General features: G+C 36.4%; 1 long non-coding RNA gene across 1 annotated transcript in view; it reads right to left on the bottom strand.

The window, feature by feature from the left end:
- The window catches only part of LOC140505772 (uncharacterized), a 181,936-nt gene that overhangs the window by 78,173 nt on the left and 90,113 nt on the right, over nucleotides 1–13,650 (bottom strand). Inside the window, exons 3-4 of the long non-coding RNA XR_011967661.1 lie at nucleotides 4,967–5,087; nucleotides 3,670–3,979 (exon numbers count right to left, since the gene is read on the bottom strand). This is a non-coding gene — a long non-coding RNA (uncharacterized lncRNA). The remainder of the gene's footprint in view (nucleotides 1–3,669; nucleotides 3,980–4,966; nucleotides 5,088–13,650) is intronic.

Here is a 13,650-nt window from a genome sequence, read left to right as displayed (position 1 = left end):
TTCCACTAAGTCATGCTGCTTATAATTTTTTCATTCTTTTTTAAATTAATCATATTCATTCAGATTATTCTTTAACAATAGTTTTATTATTTATCAATTAAATAAAATAATGTTAATTTTTATTTTAATAATAATGTAATAAATTTTAATTATAGCTAGTATTTCTATAAGTAGCACTTTAATGATTGTAAAGTGCTTTACAAACATTATCTCATTTGATCCTCAAAACAACCCTGGGAGGTAGGTGCTATTATTCTTCCCATTTTATAGGTGAGGAAACTGAGGCAGGTCAAAGTTATGTGACTTGCTCAGGGTCATAACTAGCAAGTGTCAGACATTAGATATGAACTCAGATCTTCCTTACTTGAGGGTCCACATTCTATCCTCTGCACTGCCAGGCTACCTCCATGCATCTTTCCTCAGTGCATCTCTGGTCAAACAATAAGAAAATTAGATTTCAAGTCAGAGAGCCAAGGTTTAAATACTGGCTCTTCTACTTACCACTTGTGTGAACTTGGGCAAATCACTTAACTTCCAGTACCTCAGGCAACTTTCTAAAGACTGAATTGTATAACAATTGCTTATCTGCCTTGTTACAGGAAATTTTCTCACCTGGGGTGGCATATACCCATGAAATCACAGAATGGGATTTTAAAATTTTATTTTATTTTTTAATTTTTGTAATAAAACAAGCATTTCCATAGCATAATATAATAAAATAAAAATGTGATTGCACATGAAATCACAAATCCACCGTGTACAACTTGTTATTCCTTTTAAACACACAACAAAGTTATCCCGTAAATTTCTTTTTTTTTCCCTCTTTTTCTTCCCTCCCCCCTGACCCTGCCCTAGAGACAACTGCCATTGCACATATTGGCATATGCATGTATGTATGTGTGTATATATATACACACATGTATATGTTTATATATACATATATGTATATGCATATAGATACTATGTATATGCATGTATGTGTATATGTACATGCATATATGTAAAATTATTCCATACATCTTTTTATCAGTTCTTTCTCTGAATTCAGATAGTATCTTTCTTCATATGTCTTATTTTTAATTTGTGTATTTATAACAATCAAAATGACATAGTCACTCAAAGTGTTCTTAAAACAATATTGCTTTTACTGTATATAATGTTCTCTTGGCTCGGCTCATTTCACTCTTCACCATTTCATGCAAGTCTTTCAATACCTCTCTAAGACACTGACCTCATCATACCTTATAACATAGTAGTATTCTATCACAACCATACAGCACAACTTGTTCAGCCATTACTCAATTGATGAGTATCCCTGCAATTTCCAGTTCTTGGTGTGTGAATTGAGATTGGGAGGGTGGGAATGGGGAGATTGAAAATGGAAGGGTAGGGGAAGAAGGTAAGGTAATAGGGATAGGGTTAAAAGAGAGGCTAAGAAAGAAAATAGTGAATAAAAATAAGATGGAAGGAAATTCAAAAACAATAATTATAACTTATAGTATAAATAGGATTTTTATAGCAACTCTTTGTAGTGGCAAAGCACAGGATGGATTTCATGACAACCACAATTTTCTGTCCCAACCCATCCCCACTCCCCAGGAAGTACTCTTCCTTCTCTAAACTCTGTAGCATTTAACATATTCTACTTTTTTCTCTTTGTTTGTGTATACATTTTATCTTCCCTATTACACTATAAGCACGTTGACAGCAGAATCTAGGCATTATTCTTCTTTGTTTTCCCTATAGCACCTTGAATATTGCAGTTAATGTTGAATTTACTGAATATACAAACTTGAAAAATTACAGACCAAATGAAATGCTTAACTATATATGCACTTTGTTAATTCAGAGATCTGTGGTACCTTGGGAGAGAGTAGTTTCAGGTGAGTGATGAAGGCAGCAATCAAATGCAAAGAATTTAGAAGTGAAGTGAGAGGAGAGGAAGTTGGGGCAATGGATAGAGAAAACTTTTTCTGAGTTTAACTGAGAAAGGAATATCTATGTTCTCAGGTCTACCTCTCTGTTGTACTCCACTTCCATATCACCAATTGTCTTATCAATGTTTCTAACTGGATGCCCTGTAGGTATCTCAAGTTGAACATGTCTAAAACAGAACTTGTTCTCTGTTCCCAAAAATGAACTCCTTTTCTTTCAAGTGAGGTTCACAAGCTCAGTGTTATCCTCAACGTTTCATTATCTTATCCCACCGTATCCAAGTAGTTTCCAAATCTTTTCATTTCTATTTCCACAACCTCCCTTGCATCCATTCCCTTCTCTCTCCTCGCATAGCAGCCACCATTCTGTTTCAGGCACTCATCACCTCTTTGGACTGTGGTAAGAGCCTCCCAACTAAAGTTCCTTCCTCAAGTTCACCCCACCCCAACCCGTCATCCACAAAACCAACAAAATAATTTTCCTAAAGCACAGGTCTGACCATGTGACTCCCCTATTATATTATCTCTACTTGATAGTTAACTCTAAGATTAAATATAAACTCATCTATTTGGCATTTAAAAGCTATACACAATCTGACCTAAAACTACCCTTTTTGTGCATCCTATAGTCCAGAAAAATTGGTCTTCTTGCCATTCCCCATATATGGCATTCCATTATCATTCTCCATACCTTTGCATTGGCCATCTCCAGTGCTGGAATGTACTTCCTCCTTACCTCTGTCTCTTAGAAACCCTTGTTTCCTTCAAGGCTCAGCTCAAGTACCACCTTCTATATGAAACCTCTCTTGATGCTCACCATTACTAGTGCCTTCTCTCCAAAATGATCTTTTAAACAGTTATATTTTATATTTACCTATATGTATACATGTCTCTTCTAACTAGATTTTAAGCTCCTTAAGTAGAGAGAACTTTTTTTCCTTTTTGTCTTTATATCCTCAGTGCCTAGGATAGTGTCTGGTACATGGTAGGTACCTAATAAACACCTACTGATTGATTGATAGGATGATTTGGAAGAGAATCTTGAATTCAAAAATTCAGTTTCACAAATGCAGGATGGAGTAAACAGTAAAAAAAAAAAAAAAAAGCAAATGTGAAAAAGATTTGAATGTTTTAGTAGGCTACCCGCTCAATATGTCAACAGTGTGACATGGAAGCCATGTAATAAGAATAAAGAGGGAAGTTAACAGTTCCATTATATTCCTCTCTCCTCAGACCAAATTTGGAATATTTTGTCCAATTACCTCATTTTAAAAGAAAAACAACTGGAACACACTTCCAGAGGATGGCAGCGAGAATGATAAGACTGGAGAACAGATCATACAAAGATTTGCTGAAGGAATCAGGAAGGTTTAGATTACAGAAGAGGAAATTTAGGGGGCAAATGAGATCAGTATTCAAGTGTCTGAATGGCTGTCTGTCATGTGGAAGAGAAATTACCATTATTTACCTTGGTCCCAGATCAAAGAACTGGGCAGAATTAGGAAAAAAAAAAATGTATAGAAGCTGCAGAGAGGATTTTAGGAAGAATAAAAATTAGACATCCAAAAGTAGAACAGGACTTCTCAGAAATTAGTAAGTTCCTCCTCATGAGAGTCTTTCAGAAGATTGATTAAGGTCATAGAGATTATCGACTTAATTGGACTAGATGACTTCTGAAATCCCTTCCAATTGAGATTTTAGATTCTGAAATTGAAACCAAAGATCATCCATGTACCTTTGCAGTGATTTGTTGTTCTGCTTCTTGTTTGTCCTTCATTTCCAAAGAGGACCAGTGCCAGCACAGGTGAAGCCTTGACTTGTGTGTGAATTGGATTTAAGTGAGGCAGAGCTGCACAAAGTCAGCCTCACTTTCTCTTCCAGTCACTGAAGTCCAGGGGCAAGACATAAATCAGGAATATTTGATGGCTCAGGATGCAGTGGATGAGCTTGGTGTCTTTGATGTTTGACCAAGCTCTAAACGCTCCACAGCATTTGCTTTAGCCGCCTTCATGGTTATTGAAACAAATTGTTCTTATCTGCCCATTCTGCCAAGGAAAGTTTTCACATGGTTAAGGTAGACATCCATGTAATTCACCAATAGCATTGAGGCCTATCAGTTACCTTCAGCCTTTTCTTTTTGCCCATCTGCTGAAACGGTTTACTGAGGTATGGTTGCTACACGTACTACAGCTTCTTGAAGCCACAGGTGACAGTTGGGTGAATTGGATGGACACCAATGGTGGATAAGCAGCCCTGAAAGGGGGTCAACAATCTCTCACATCAGAGGTGCTAGTACTCCTGAATACCCCATGATTTCAAAAAGGTGATAAGAGTCTAATTAGTGGGCATGGCAATGGAGAAGGGAGTTGGTGACAGATTACATACAGTGAAAGGGAAGAAAGAGTCAAAGTGTCTCTAAGGTTTCTACCCTGGGAGGCTGGAATAATAGCAATGGTACTAAGTCAAAGAATTCTATACTTTATGACATACTTGTCTGTGCTCACCTGGTCACTAGCAGCCTAGACTCATGTTTTCTGAGTTTTCCTCAGACTTCTGTCATCTATTCTTATTCCTTTCCATTTCTAATAGTAAAATAGTATTAAAATGAAACTACAATAGCTACTTGGGGCTAATTTGTTTTTACCATAACTATATAATTTCTCTTTTGGAAGTAAATAAATTATTAGAATATTATTTAGGCATGCAGAATTTCTTGAGGGCCCAAAAAATTTTCCATTATCCTTTTCATTTTATCAGTCACCCCCAAAATGTGTATGTGTTTGTCCTTTGTTGCCAAAGAAGACCATGGCCTCAGAGAGATGATGACATGACTTGCACTTTACTTTGTTTTGAGTGAGGGAGGGCTGTGCAGGTCACCAGCCTCACTTCTGCTCCAGAGCCATCTGAATCCAGTGACCAGATATTCATCAGGATGACTGGAGATGACCCAGGATGAGGCAAGTGGGGTTAAGTGACTTGCCCAGTACTTGTGAAAAGATATTATTTCAACACACAGTGCTATTTATACTCACCAACAGCATAATTTATTTTAGGCCCAACATTAGCTGATCTTCACAAAGCAGGTAGAGAAGATTCTCATAATGCCAAATTATTGGACAGAATTTCCATGGTTACTCATTTCTTTCCTTATATCTAAAAATACAGAAAGGAAAAGTTACTCCACAAGATACTTTTCAAAGGCCAAAATAGTATAGTCTTTTACAACTTGAAATGGATCTTAAAGATCAATTCATCTACTTCATTCATTTTATAGATGAAAAAATAGAATCCACAAAGGTAAAGTGATTTGCACAAGGTTACATAGGTAGTTATTGGAGGAATTTGGAACATAAGCCAGAATTTCTGATTCCTAGTCCCAACACTCTTAGATACAGAGCCTTAACTAGGAATTCTGGCACCAAGAGCAAATTCACATGACAGGTATGGCCAGAGGTCTGCTGGAGTCAATTCATATGGTTCACAAGAGCAGATTGTTAAATTTTCAGTGTTATTATTTACAACTTAAACATTAGCAAATACTTCAAATCAGAGCTTGATTTAAGGTTTCCTTGATTGTAAAGATTTAAGAAAGTAATGGGGAAATATTAATAATGCAGATTAAACTTAAAATTGTGTCATGTGTGCATTTTTCCCCAGAGAGTTAGTTGTTAGACATTTACCAGCAGACAACTGGCTATGTCAAAACCTAGATCACAAGGCCCTATGTGGAGAAAAATTCTTACAGAGATCAAAGGCTTCATCTATGTGAATGAGAGTAACATCATGGGAATTTGTCCATGGAAAGTGGGGCCCAGGTCCATTAGACAATCTAACTCAGTTAACTGCAGTCATTTTGGGATGGGGAGGCCTATGCCCATGCCCCCAACAATCAATCCCCATCTCTCCATCTTCTCTTGTGTGGTCATCTATAGTACAAGGGAAAGTGAGCATTAGACTGGAGGGCATGTCAATGATATAGCTATGCTATCAGCAAGCCAAGACTAGGTAATGGAGGGGGGACACTAATACTGCATGACACAGGCTGGCAAAGAACTACCATAGACATAGTGCATCATCCTGATACACTATACATAGTGTATCATCCTAGGTCAAAGTCCAGGTTGTTCTGCCCTAGTTATGGCTCTGATTAGCCCTGTCAGTATATGTTATTCTGTACAATTGATTTGCTATCTCATTATTTATTGATGTTTCTAAAACACTTTATAGGCCTTAAATTGCCATATAAATGCCAACTGTAATTGTTATTATGACTATTATTATTGAATAAAACTTCGATGAACCTGTGATCTCACCAGTGTAGATACTGTTTCCAACAGTATAGAACATAATCTGTCCTTACTTCTCATCTTATCCATGACAACCTTTAAGTTCTCTAGAGGGAGTCTAACATCCTAGAAATTTTCCTCTAGATCTCTTAACATTATGGGAATAACAATGGCACATGTTAGCTTTTCTCATTGGTTACTTTTTGCACATAAGGCTTTTCTGCTTCTTTGGTCATACACTAATGGTATCTTATACTGCTTTTCTTGAATAATTCTTTGTCAGTAGTATATTTCAGTCTCCTCATATCCAAAGAACACCTCTTATTTGGGTGATCCTCAGCTTTAATATTTTGGAAACAATGGTATTCCTTTACTCACACAACCATATAATGACACCAGAACAATATTGATGCTGAAAAAGATGAGCCTTTGTTTTAGGGGAAAACTTGGAAGGGGTTGGCTAACCAGATTTTCAAATATACTATAAAGCAAAAATTATCAAAATTGTTAGATACTATTTTAAAAATAAAAAATGTTATCAATAAAACAGATTAGCTAAATAAGACTCAGAAGGAATCAAACATAACAGTACAGTGTTGAATAAATCAAAGGACACTAACTCTTGTGGTAAGGATTTTCTACTTACAAAAATTACTGGAGAAACTGGAAAGGGATCCTTTAAAAATTAGGTTGAGATCAGTAGCTCAACTCTATACTACAATAAACTCCAAATGCATGTATAACCTAACATAAAAAAGAGATATGGTTCACAACTATGGATAGAAGGGGACTTCTTAACCAAACAAGGCATAAGGATGTTCATAAGAAATAAAATTAATAATCTTGATTACATCAAATTTTAAAATTTTGTACATGAAAAAAATGATGCACTTAGAATTAATAACAAATAATTGAGCGTTAACACTTAGTAAAAATTAACCAAGAAAAAATCCTTTAAGCAAGCTTCTCACATAACAATCTGATATCTACAATATGTAGAAAATTGATATAATATATAAGAACAAGAGCCAAAGGATAAAAATGTGTAATTTCCAAGAGAAGAAATGCAAATTGCCAATAATATTATAAAAATGTTCCAAATCATTAACAGGAAAAATGCAAATTAACACACCAATCAGATTAGCAAAGACAACAGAAGAGGAAAATAACAATTTTTGGAGGGATCATGTAAAGACAGCCACTATGAAATTCTCTTGGAGAAACTATGAATTGGTCTAACAATTGTGAAAAATAATGTGAAACTATACTTCAGAAAATGAATTAAACTCTGCATATCCTTTGACTCCATGATATCACTATTAGTTATGTGCCTGCCCCTTAAGAAGTCAATGGCAGAGGGGAAGGACTCACATAAGTAAAAATATTTATAGCAGCACTTTTTGTTTAACAAAGAACTAAAAATAAATTGGATGCTCACTGACTGGGGAATGGCTGAATAAATTATGACATATGAATGCAATAAAATATTACTTTACCATAACAATATGATGGATTCAAATAAAGCTGGACTTATATGTCATAATATAGCATTAAATAAGCAGAACAAGGAGAAAAGTTTATACAACTACAATATGTTAAGGAAAACTACTATGAAAGACTTAACAACTCTAATCAACGCAACAATCAAACATGACTGCAGGAACCTAATGATGAAATATGCTTCTCTACTCTTGGCAAAGAGGTATTGAACTAAAGATGTAAAGGACATATTTCCAGCATGGCCAACAGATTGATTTTTTTTTCCTGAACTATATTTGCTACAAAGGAAACAAATTTCCATTGGGCGAGTGCTATAGGCAGTGCAGTTGGTAGATAATGATAGTACAGTTAAAGAAAAGAGTATCAAAGGAAAAATTTTAAACATACATAGAAAAGAGAAGAGGAAAATTCATTTGGGGACAGACAGAGAAGTTTTGTTACTACTGTGTTAAGTTTAATATAAACTTATACTTTCAATAAATGCTTATTCCTGTTTATAAATAAGGTTCACAGTTTCATATACAGTTTTTCTTTCTCTTTTCCCTTGCAGATTAAAATGTTCTTATTTGTTAACATTTGTTAAGTTTAAAAGTAAAAACTTTTAAAGGCAATGTGTTTAATTGTTGACCACAGAGTAGGTTTTTGATTAGGTAAAGCAAAATTCTGATTTAAAGCTTTTTTTCCAGCTGTATCTCCCATGAATATGTCTAAATCATACATCATTTTTCACAGATTTAATAACAAAGATGACCATCAAAGATCAATAAAATAGGAAACTGTATATTCATAGAAAGTGCTTGTCACTGTCATGTACAGAATTCAGTGCATTGTACACATCAAAGGATTTCTTATAGGTAATGAAGTCTTACAGCTACTCCTATTTCTAGAGGACATTTTGCTCATTGAATTAAGTCCTGGAATACCACAGAGCCTCCCAAATGAGATCAATTATTACTCAAAAGGCTTCAGCCTAACTATTCACATAGGAAAAGCCAAATGGATGAAAAATAACTTTTTAAAACTATGATATGCAATTGACAGCCCATTGAACTGATTAATAAATATCTTGAACAGACACTGAAGATGAACACTGAACTGGGCACAGAGCTGAATAGGACCAGGAACAAGAACTAAATTTTCTTTGAGAAATAACTGAATATATCAATAATCTTGAGAAATACTGAAATATTCTTCTCCAAAAGGTATGTAACACTGGATTCAATAAGATGACATTTGTAGTTCTAGATGAGAAGACATTTTTCCCAAAGATTGAAAACAGAACTTAAAGATAAGACTCAGAAAGCATTTTAATAACGTTAAGTGAACTACTTGGTAAATTTTACTGGTCTGACCTGTTGTAAATTAGACTTCCTAATTTTTCATGGAGTTCAAGCTGACTGTTCTTTATATTATCTCTTTTACATGTTGGTAACCAACATCCAAGATCACATCATGAATCAATGGATAAGGAGGTAAATAAGCTTAAGATAAATCTTCTCATCTAATCATTAGAAAACTTTTACATTGTGCATGTACTTTATAGAATTCCTTTACCACATAGAAGTATCTCTAATGGTAACAGAAAGCTTCATGGAGATGGAACTTGAGTTGAGTTTTGAAGGATGACTAGATTTGGATATTTAAATTAGAAAAGAAACAGTATTTCAAGTCAGAGAGACAGCATGAACAAAGAAGGGGAATGATAAGCAAATCAATCTGACTAGAAGGATAATTCATCTAGCAGATGAAAATATTTTATAAGCATTTCCTTTCTTTCCCGTTACAGAAATCTCTGCTATCAAGTATTATTAAACTCCTCTACTTTATTGATGCAAAACCAAAAATCATTCTCCTACCAGGCATTACTAGAGCCATCAAATGATTTATCAGAGCCTTATAAGTGGTCAAAGGCATCTGTGTTTACTATCACAATAAGTCCCCAATTTCAAATATATGTTAGCCATTTTTCTTTTTTTAATTTTTATTTTATTTTTTAATTTATTTATTTGTTTTGTTTTCAACATTCATTTCCAAAAAATTTGAGTTCCAAACTTTCTCCCTGTCTCTCCCCTCCCCCACCCCAAAATGCCAAGCATTCTAATTACCCCTATCATCAATCTGCCCTCCTTTCTAACATCCCTCCCTTCCCTTATCTCCATCTTCTCTTTTGTCCTGTAGGGTAAGATAAATTTCTATACCCCATTACCTGTATTTCTTATTTCCTAGTTGTATGCAAGAACAATACTCAATAGTTGTTCCTAAAACTTTGAGTTACAACTTCCCTTCCTTCTTCCCTCCCCACTCATCCCCATTGGGAAGGCAAGCAATTCAAGTTAGGTCATATATGTGTAGTTTTGCAAATGACTTCCATAATAGTCATGTTGTGTATGACTAACTATATTTCCCTCCATCCTATCCTCACCCCCATTTCTTCTGTTCTCTCTTTTGACCTTGTGCCTCCCCAAAAGTGTTTGCTTCTAATTATCCTTTCCTGCCATTGCCCTCCTTTCCATCAACTCCCTCACCCTGCTTATCCCCTTCTCCCCCACTTTCCTGTATTGTAAGATAGGTTTTCATACCAAAATAAGTGTGCGTTTTATCCATTCCTTGAGTCAAATGTGATGAGAGTAAGCTTTATGTTGTCTCTCTCACCTCCTCCTTTTTTCCCTCCATTGAAAAGTCTTTTTCTTGCCTCTTTTATGAGAGATAATTTGCCCTATTCCATTTCTCCCATTCTCCTCCCAATATATTACTCTCTCACAGCTTAATTTCATTTTTTAGATATGATCCCATCCTATTCAATTCACCCTGTGCTCTCTGTCTCTCTCTCTATATATATATGTGTGTGTGTGTGCGTGTGTGTCTGTGTGTCTGTGTGTCTGTGTCAGTGTGTGTAATCCCATAAACTACCCAGATGCTGAAAAAAGTTTTCATAGTTACAAATATTACCTTTCCATCTAGAAATGTAAATAGTTCAACTTAAGTAAGTCCCTTATGATTTCTCTTTCTTGTTTACCTTTTCATGCTTCCCTGGATTCTCGTGTTTGAAAGTTAAATTTTCTTTTCAGCTCTGGTCTTTTCATCAAGAATGCTTGAAAGTCCTCTATTTCATTGAAAGACAACTTTTTCCCCTGAAGTATTATACTCAGTTTTTCTGAGTAGGTGATTCTGGGTTTTAGTCCTAGCTCCTTTGACTTCTGGAATATCTTATTCCAAGCCCTTTGATCCTTTAATGTAGGAGCTTCTAGATCTTGTGTTATCCTGGCTGTATTTACACAATACTCAAATTGTTTCTTTCTAGCTGCATGCAATATTTTCTCCTTGACCTGAGAACTCTGGAATTTGGCTACAATGTTCCTAGGAGTTTCTCTTTTTGGATCTCTTTCAGGAGGTGATCCGTGGATTCTTTCAATATTTATTTTGGCCCCTGGTTCTAGAATAACAGGGAAGTTTTCCTTGATAATTTCATGAAAGATGATGTCTAGGCTCTTTTTTTGATCATGGCTTTCAGGTAGTCCCATAATTTTTAAATTGTCTCTCCTGGATCTATTTTCCAGGTTAGTTATTTTTTCAATGAGATATTTCACATTATCTTCCATTTTTTCATTCCTTTGGTTTTGTTTTGTGATTTCTTGGTTTCTCATAAAGTCATTAGCTTCCATCTGTTCCATTCTAATTTTGAAAGAACTATTTTCTTCAGTGAGCTTTTGAACCTCCATTTGCCTATAATTAGCCATTTGGCTAATTCTGCTTTTTAAAGCATTCTTCTCCTCATTCGCTTTTTGAACCTCTTTTGACAATTGAGTTAGCCTATTTTTAAAGGTGTTATTTTCTTCAGTATTTTTTTGGGTCTCCTTTTGCAAGTTGTTGACTTGCTTTTCATGGTTTTCTTGCATCTCTCTCATTTCTCTTCCCAATTTTTCCTCCACCTGTCTTACTTGATTTTCAAAATCCTTTTTGAGCACTTCCATGGCCTGAGACCATTGAATATTTATTTTGGATGTTTCGGATACAGAAGCCTTGACTTTTATGTCTTTCCCTGATGGTAAGCATTGTTCTTCCTCATCTGAAAGGATGGGAGAAGATATCTGTTCACCATGAAAGTAACCTTCTATAGTCTTATTTTTTTTTTCCATTTTGGGGGCATTTTCCCAACCAGTTACTTGACTTTTGGGTTCTTTGTCAAGAGTAGGGTATACTCTGGAGATCTGTAAGATCTCAGTTCCTCCAAGGTGGTACAATCAAGCTTATACACTGGTCTGGGACCAACCAGAAGTTTTTGTGCACAGAATCTGAGTAGTAGAGTTTCCTCTGCACAGCCTTCTGGCCTCCAGTTCCACCAAGCCAGTATTGGGGGCTGAGATTCAGATAAACTGCAAGGGCAGGGCTGCCATTCAGTGTGACGTAAAGATCAGCTGCTCAAATTCCCTAGGAGCATTAGGGGGCGGCAGGACTGCTACACAGGGCTGAGGTAAGAATCAGCTGCTCAGCACCCCTAGGGGTTTCATGATCCAACAATGGATACGGTTCCTGTAGGGGCTGCTATGGGAGCTCCTGTCACCTGCCGAATGTGACTTCTACCACCACCACCTGAGGCTGGAGCTATGGTAAGGCCGTTTTCCCTTCTTGGCCAGCTGAAAAAACCCTCTCACTGACCTGCAGCGCTTGTGGGTTAAGGGATCTGGGAACCACTGCTACTGCGGCTGGGGATTCCACCCCTGAGGCTGCTTGCATCCTCCTCCCAGTGCTGTGCCATGCGGCCAAGGCAGGGGTAGGCTCCATTCCACCTCTGGTGCAATAGGCCTTTCCCGTCAGCCTTTCAGGTCACCCTGGGCTGGAAATCTCCTCCATTCTGTTGTTCTGTGGCTTCTGTTGCTCTAGAATTTGTTGAGAGTCTTTCTTTACAGGTATTTTATGGACTGTGGGGGAAGAGCTAGTGTATGTGTGTCTTTCTACTCCACCATCTTGGCTCCACCACCATTTTTCTTAAGGAATTGATTTGGGGAAAATTTTCCTTTAAATTGCTAATAGTTGCAAGAAAGCCCAATTCCTCCATTCATAACAAAAGACCTTGTGGAAAGAGTGTGGATTTCATTATATATCTAGTCTCTTAATGTTATTAATTATCCAGCTGTCTGAGATTCTGATGAGAATTGGTGACCTTAAAACATTCTCCTTTCCACACCTATTATGTCTCCATTTTTCATAATCCTACCCTGAAGAAGTGGCAAATTCAATGTTGCTCAACTCACTCAGCACTCATAATGATATCTCTTTATATGACTATAAGGAAACCACATGAAAGACATCTGTTGGGGGATCTAAATTACTACAAAGAAGCACTGAAAACAGGGAGGGCCTCCAAAACACTGTGATAACAACATTTAGCTCAAGACTAGGGAGATTATATAAATAGGATGTGAATCTTCTGTTTCTGAAGACCTCTCCCTGACACTCTCTTTCCTCTCCAAACAACCTTATTTTGTCTTTCACAGGCATCTGCACTGATAAGAGCCACCAGCTTTACCCCTGCTCAACTGGCATTTATAATGCTTACTTAAGGCTTCTTCAAGCCTTATGGTAATTTATGTGTTCTAGGCCAGTCACTCAAGGATGTGATGAGAAAAAAAAGGGCAAATAGAAATGGGAGCATGTCATTGTTGTGGTTTTTCTCAATCCCTAACAGCCCCATAGAATGTTTTGGCTGAACAGAAAGACATATTGCCTGGGCAGTAGAGAAATTAAGAGATGAAACAAGACACCCTAAACTAAATAGGAGCCTTTGGGTTGATACAGGGTAAATGAAGAGGTCTCCACAATTGCCTGATGAGATCCTTTGCCTAGAGGTTGGCACTATGGTACTACATGCTTGCAGAACTAATGAAGGCATCCTTTTACCTGAAGTGCCAAGTGCTGAAGTTGCAAGTTTC

This window comes from Notamacropus eugenii, chromosome 1 (genome assembly GCF_028372415.1).
Source record: "Notamacropus eugenii isolate mMacEug1 chromosome 1, mMacEug1.pri_v2, whole genome shotgun sequence".
NCBI classification, from domain to species: domain Eukaryota; kingdom Metazoa; phylum Chordata; class Mammalia; order Diprotodontia; family Macropodidae; genus Notamacropus; species Notamacropus eugenii.
This window is presented reverse-complemented; position numbering and strand designations above follow the sequence as displayed.